Source organism: Echiichthys vipera (assembly GCF_963691815.1).
Source record: "Echiichthys vipera genome assembly, chromosome: 2".
Classification (NCBI taxonomy): domain Eukaryota; kingdom Metazoa; phylum Chordata; class Actinopteri; order Perciformes; family Trachinidae; genus Echiichthys; species Echiichthys vipera.
Window position 1 is genome coordinate 3,872,945 of NC_139827.1, and position 7,106 is coordinate 3,880,050.

The 7,106-nt window shown below is 50.5% G+C and overlaps 1 protein-coding gene across 1 annotated transcript in view; it reads right to left on the reverse strand.

Moving 5' to 3' along the window:
* cacna1ab (calcium channel, voltage-dependent, P/Q type, alpha 1A subunit, b) overlaps window positions 1-7,106 on the reverse strand; it is a gene marked incomplete at both ends in the record, with an annotated part of 186,213 nt that overhangs the window by 53,681 nt on the left and 125,426 nt on the right. The window lies entirely within an intron of this gene.

A 7,106-nucleotide genomic window follows, 5' to 3' on the forward strand; every position in this document is an offset into this window, starting at 1 on the left:
CATATGAGAGACAGACAAAGAAGGAAGGACAGCAAGATGGCCACACCTGCTTAGATACCCCCCCACCCACTAACACCATCCCTGTGTACACGCTCATCCCCTCCCACACCCATCTCTTGTCTCCGTGACGACTGGACGGGATGTCGGCATGCTTGTCTCCTGGAGTTCTGCGTACACATATAATGTTGGAGTTTCCTTCTCATGCACATCTCAGAGCCCCTCAGAGTCTTTAGTTGGTTAGTTGCTCACATCTTGTTCCATCATTACATGGATTTATTCTCATCTCATCTCATCTTCAGCCTCTTATCCGGGGTCGGGTCGCGGGGGCAGCAGCTTTAGCAGGGGACCCCAAACTTCCCTTTCCCGGGCCACATTAACCAGCTCTAACTGGGGGATCCTGAGGCGTTCCCAGGCCAGTGTGGAGATCTAATCTCTCCACCTGGTCCTGGGTCTTCCCCGAGGCCTCCTCCCAGCTGGATGTGCCTGGAACACCTCCCTAGGGAGGCGCCCAGGGTTCATCCTTACTAGATGATCCTGAACCACCTCAACTGGCTCCTTTCAACGCAGAGGAGCAGCGGCTCTACTCCGAGTTCCTCACGGATGCTGAACTTCTCCCCCTCTCTCTAAGGGAGACTCCAATCCTACATGGATTTATGGCCCAGGCCCCTGGCTGAGGCTCTAGATGTGCGAACCCCCCCCTCCCCCCTCCCTCCTGGCTGTCTTCTGCCGCGGCCCGCTGTGCGACCCGCTCTATGTAGAATTACCTTCACGGTGGGAAGAGGAAACTCGATTGCTGCATCCATTTACACCGATTCTTATCTTATCGCGCCGTAATGATCAATTAGACCAGGCCTACGGCGCAAATTGCCCTCATTAGATCTGCAATCATCCAGTGGGATTTTATCAGAGCTCTTTTGCATGCACATCTGCACGGGGAGGGGGAGAAAAAGGCGTTAGAGAGGCCGGCTCCAGGTTTTCTTGACACGTTTAAGCGAACGCTCAGGACGGCCGTCGTGAGCGGAGACTCAAGAAACCCGGATTTGTGTGTATCGTCCCATACACGCACGCCGTCAACAGAAAGAAAAGGCATTCTCGCGGAGTACTGCAACTGCATGCAGCTCTCAGTTACATTCAGCATTTATTTGGAGGGTGAAAGGTGCCAGAAGCATAATTGTCGTGTTTTAAAAACCCATTAAAATGTGAAGCCATTGCACTCCGACCATGCTACAACTCCTCTCCGTACAATGGTTTCTGCAATGTACCTGCTTTGAAACAACGTCATGCGTGAAAGTGAAAATTTCAAAGGCGTATGTGTGAATGCTTCGCCACCTTAAAGCATAACTGTGCTTTAGCTCTGCCCCGGAGCGGGAGGTGGGAGCGAGGAGGCAAAGAAGAAGGAGAGATGGTGGAGAGGGAGGAAGGAGGCAAAGAAGGAGAGATGGTGGAGAGGGAGGAAGGAGGCAAAGAAGGAGAGAGGGTGGAGAGGGAGGAAGGAGGCAAAGAAGGAGAGATGGAGGAAGGAGGCGAAGAAGAAGGAGAGATGGTGGAGAGGGAGGAAGGAGGCAAAGAAGGAGAGATGGTGGAGAGGGAGGAAGGAGGCAAAGAAGGAGAGAGGGTGGAGAGGGAGGAAGGAGGCAAAGAAGGAGAGAGGGAGGAAGGAGGCGAAGAAGAAGGAGAGATGGTGGAGAGGGAGGAAGGAGGCAAAGAAGGAGAGATGGTGGAGAGGGAGGAAGGAGGCAAAGAAGGAGAGATGGTGGAGAGGGAGGAAGGAGGCAAAGAAGAAGGAGAGATGGTGGAGAGGGAGGAAGGAGGCAAAGAAGGAGAGATGGTGGAGAGGGAGGAAGGAGAGATGGTGGAGAGGGAGGAAGGAGGCAAAGAAGGAGAGATGGTGGAGAGGGAACGAGGAGGCAAAGAAGGAGAGAGGGTGGAGAGGGAGGAAGGAGGCAAAGAAGGAGAGAGGGTGGAGAGGGAGGAAGGAGGCAAAGAAGGAGAGATGGCGGAGAGGGAGGAAGGAGGCGACGATGAGGGGGGTAATGATGGAAGAGCATCCTGAAGGGAACGGAAAGGGCGATTAGGGAAGTGAGAGGGCGAGGGAGGAGAGAAGGGGACGAGTGAAGGAGGGGAGGAGGCACCCTTAATGCGGCAGGGAGTCATGCTGTGGAGGGCGCAGCAGTGGAGTGATTTCCAGCTGGTTGTGCTGTTGTTGTTTTGCGCGGCTTGGGTTTTTTTTTAACCCGTCGACGCCTGAAAGAGTCGGCGTCAAATTGAAGCGGACGCTTTCCGGGGGTCGGCGGGTTGAGCCAAAGTGATATTTAACTTTGATTGAACAATTTCACTTTTTGCTGCATATTTTTTGGGGAATTTCACGACCTGTCCGCCGCCATTTTGGGTCTTTCTGCTACTGCTTTTAATTTGTGGTTTCACTGGTAAAAAAAACGAATTTCTACTAGATGCTAATATAATTTATTTCTCGTTCGACTGGAACTTCGATACAGGTGTGAAATGTTTAACCAAAGTAATACATCGCTTTAGATTCATACCACCTGTCTCCTGAAAGCTTCACCTTCAGAGAAAGAACTTGTATGTGCAACTTCCTCATCCTGCTCGATTTACGTTTGCTGCTGTCGGTTTCCTCGAACGCTGTTCGCTCTGCATTCACACTGCGAGCAACCACCCTATTTTAACACTGTCTAACAGCTGATATGATCTCATCTCATTTCATCTTCAGCCTCTTATCCGGGGTCGGGTCGCGGGGGCAGCAGCTTTAGCAGGGGACCCCAAACTTCCCTTTCCCGGGCCACATTAACCAGCTCTAACTGGGGGATCCTGAGGCGTTCCCAGGCCAGTGTGGAGATCTAATCTCTCCACCTGGTCCTGGGTCTTCCCCGAGGCCTCCTCCCAGCTGGACGTGCCTGGAACACCTCCCTAGGGAGGCGCCCAGGGTTCATCCTTACCAGATGATCCTGAACCACCTCAACTGGCTCCTTTCAACGCAAAGGAGCAGCGGCTCTACTCCGAGTTCCTCACGGATGCTGAACTTCTCCCCCTCTCTCTAAGGGAGACTCCAGCCCCCCTCCTGAGGAAACACATTTCGGCCGCTTGTACCCGCGACCTCGTTCTTTCGGTCCTGACCCAGCTTTCATGAGAATAGGTGAGGGTCTTCCCCGAGGCCTCCTCCCAGCTGGACGTGCCTGGAACACCTTACTAGATGCCCGAACCACCTCAACTGGCTCATTTGCTTAGTTGTATAGGACATACACCAATGGCTATATAGGATATCATTGGACCAATGACAGCTTTCCTGATGATCAAGGAGGGCGGTCAACCATCGTTAACATTAACGTAGGTTACTAGTTGCTGGCGGTGTGAACCCAGAGTGACAATGACATTCAGAACACGACTATAACTTATACTTGCTATTAAAAGCAGAGACGTCGTGGGTTCAGACTGAGTGCAAAGTGAAGTCGTTAACTCCGCTGGCTGTGGTGCAGTGTGAGATGTCCGCCTCTTTGCTTTGTAAAGGAGATGCAAGTGAATTGTTTTTCAAGGCGGGAAAAGGAAATCGATCTGCAGTTTGAGATCATAAAGCAGTGGAAAAGCCGAAAGAGTCAAACTACGCGTGTTCCAATGCACTAATCGCACAAAGGTCGCCTCGGGCCACAGTCGCAAGTGATAAGTGGCGGAGGTGGCGCATCCATAAAGCTTCATAGCACAAGTTGATTGGATTGACACATTCACAGGTTATGCACCTCCGTCAAAGACCAAAGTCAAACAACTTTGGTCTTTGACAGTAAGACAAATGTCCTCAGTTAATTCCGTATCAAGCAAATCTGCATCTGTTTGCGTCACTTGTGCATTTCCATTGACTTTTGAAGCAGTGGCGCCCCCTCTAGGAGTTGCTTTGCATTCAATCTGACCAAACTTTGACAGTGGATATTAGCTCCAAAGATTCACAGAACAAATTTAAGCACATTCTTTGCCCGTGACTGACTCTGAACATCATCGACGTAGTTCTGAGTGATAGCCGTCTACTGCATCACAGGTCGTGTTCAGGTTCATGCAGTCAACGGGGCGGACATGCAGTGGACATCCACAGAGCTGAGGAGGATGCACACACAAGCTTCTCTCTCTCTCTCTCTACACAAACACACATTCAGCCCTTCTAGTTGCATGTATCATACATATTTAATTGATATGTATTTATCTATACACTGCCTCAGCATAGTGACAAATCATTCCACCCACCACACTCTGCCCCAGCATGCCTCCCTCTTTCCCTCCCACGTTTTGTCTGACTTTCCCAGGTCGTGCAGAGGAAGGAGAGTTAAATACCTGAGCCTCCGGGTAACATGGTCAAAACGACAGATTGAGTGTGTGTGTTTGAGTGTGTGTGGGTAAAAGAGAGAGTGGAGGACGAGGCCATGAGCCACGGTGCCTGGGCAGTTAAAGGGTTAACGGTGTCTGGGGCCACAGGCTGACCGCCGGAGTCCTCCAGTCGGGAGGACGTGGGGGGAATGAAGAGGTGGGACGCAGTGGTGGGGTGGAGTTGGGTTGGAGGCAGGATGTTGGCTTTAATGGGTGTTGGAGAGGTGGGGTTGAAGGGTGTGTGTAGTGGAAGGGCAGAAGGGTTAATTAGGGACTGAAGGGGTCATATTCAGAAAAAGGTGGAGGCTGGGGTTAGGTGGGGATAACGGCAAGCTAGGGAGAAATGGGTGACACTTGTTCCTGACATACAACACGCAAATTCAAGGCGAGACATAAACTGTCACATGACAAGTCGAGAGGAACAAATCTGCAATTTCTTTTACTTATTCAATTGAACTAAACTGAATTTTTAAAAACTTCAAATAACAACTGTTCTGGGGGGCGCAAGTAGCTCAGTCCATAGGTGAGTTGGCCTGGAACCGTAGGGTTGCTGGGTCAAGTCCCTGTGTGGACCATGTATGGAGCGTGGACTGGTGGCTGGAGAGGTGCCAGTTCATCTCCTGGGCACTGCCGAGGTGCTGTTGAGCAAGGCACCGAAACCCCAACTGCTCGGGGCGCCGGTCACTGGCAGCCCCCTCGCTCTAATATCCCTAATTGCATGCATAGGTCCTGTCTGTGCATGTGTGTGTATTTCGGGCCTGTGTGTGTAACATGATTAATAATAAGAGTGAAAAAATTCTTCTTCTTCTGCGATAAATTAGTTCTGCTTCGCCCATCCATCCGTCCCGTTTTGTACATTTCTTACAGTAAATGCCTGCAAACTAGCAAATGTTAGCTTGCTAACATGCTAAACTATACCTGGAATAGCTTGTCTTCTAAACATCAGCATACTGACAACGTCATTGTGCAAAGATACATACTGTATACTTTGTATATAGATTCTGCATTGGCTGCTGGTGTCTATTGGAGTGAAACATCAACGTGGCGGCCATTTTGGGAAGGGGGAGCCACTTCTCTAGTTGCGTTTACGCCTATCAAGGCATACGTTAGGTTTTTTGGTTTGTCACAAATGTCAAAATAGAGGAGCAACTGAATTTTGAGGCAACTAAAACAACCCTTCCTGTTTGCTGAAGCATAAAGGTGGTTTGGAAAGGCTTCCCCTTAAAGGTTTCCCTGTTGTATGTTAGGAAGGGTCGGGGGGTTAGTGATAGATTGGAAGAGGAGAAGCTCTTATGAAAGAATGAAAGAGGGGATTGAAAGGTATCTGGAAGGAGGCGAAGGCATCGGTAGGAACCAAAGCTGTGAAGGACCTGGGGGAGGGACTGTTGGTAAGCAAAGGTCTCGGGGCTTTAGATGCAAGAAAAGAGGAAGGGAAGACTCACGGCCTGGTTGGTGGGAATATCAGAGCGGCATGGATTGGCGAAACAGGCAACAGAAGGGAAGGAAGATGGGGGAAAAAGAAAATGTTGAGAAGGAGCAAGTGTTGTTTTATTGTATTAGGTCAGGCAGTAGAGGGGGATTATGTTGGGGATTGGTTTGAAAGGATTGATTCAGGCAAGGTTCGGGGTCTGGTGGGGGGGTGGAGGGTGAATGCTACCACACTCAAAAATGAATTCACTGTCTTTAGGGCTCCTCACTTGGAACTACAGAAGATATGCAAAACAGTTAAGATGTTTATGAAAGCGATGCGGTCATGGTTTCAAAGGAGTACCTCAGGGTACACTCTGAGGGCGCACTCACACTGTCCTTCCGCACTGCGCCCAAGGCTTTAGGGTCCTTGTCCCCCCCTCCCTCTCCCCCAGCGCCCCAGGCCCGTTTGTACTCACACTACCTGGGCCTCGGTGAATGCTTCTTGCTGCCTATACGTCATCACGCCGTAACACGTCACACGCATTGATGACGTCATGGCGATGCGTGGCTTTCTTTGCAAATCTTTCCGTAGACCTCGGAGTTTTTGTGCGTCTTGTCGACTGTTTTTGGATCTTTTCATCGATCAAATCTGCAGTAAACACTCCACCTCCGCATCACACCAACGTGAACCTTTCGCCGCCATTGTTGTTGTTGTTAAATGTCCGCGCATGGTCCCTCCTTCTATTTTCTATGTCCCAACAGGCGCATATGAATTACGTCAGAACCGTCGTAGCGCTCGTGCTCATGCTCGTACACGTGCGCACGCTCGTGCTCGTACATGTGCAAACGCGCTTTACAAAAGCCCACCTCTCTCAGTCGGGCTGTGGACGGCCAGCTGACCGCAGTTATGCGTGGAGCGGTTGCACTCACACTGGTCACTAGACTTTAGCTGAACAGTTTTGGCCCGGTGCGGAAGGACAGTGTGAGTGCGCCCTGAGGTTCCCTTAAGATTGCAGCTTCAGGAAAATGTAAAATGTTGTGAGGAGCCCGTTTTTGTTTTAGAGTGTAGGTTGGTGATTGGTGATTATCCAGAACATTAGGATTAGATTTCAGTTAAGGATGACGAGTGGTTGTCCAGATGAAGGGAGCCATGAAACGTAGAGAAAGACCCTGGTGATACGATGCCACGTGTGACGGTGACCAGTGAGGTGAAGATTTGGAAATGGTGAAAGGGTTGAGTGCAGGAGGGAGGGAAGTAAAGAGACAATGACGAGACCACAGACACGAGAGCAGAGAGAGAGAAGGTGCTAGAAGAACAACATGAGAAACAG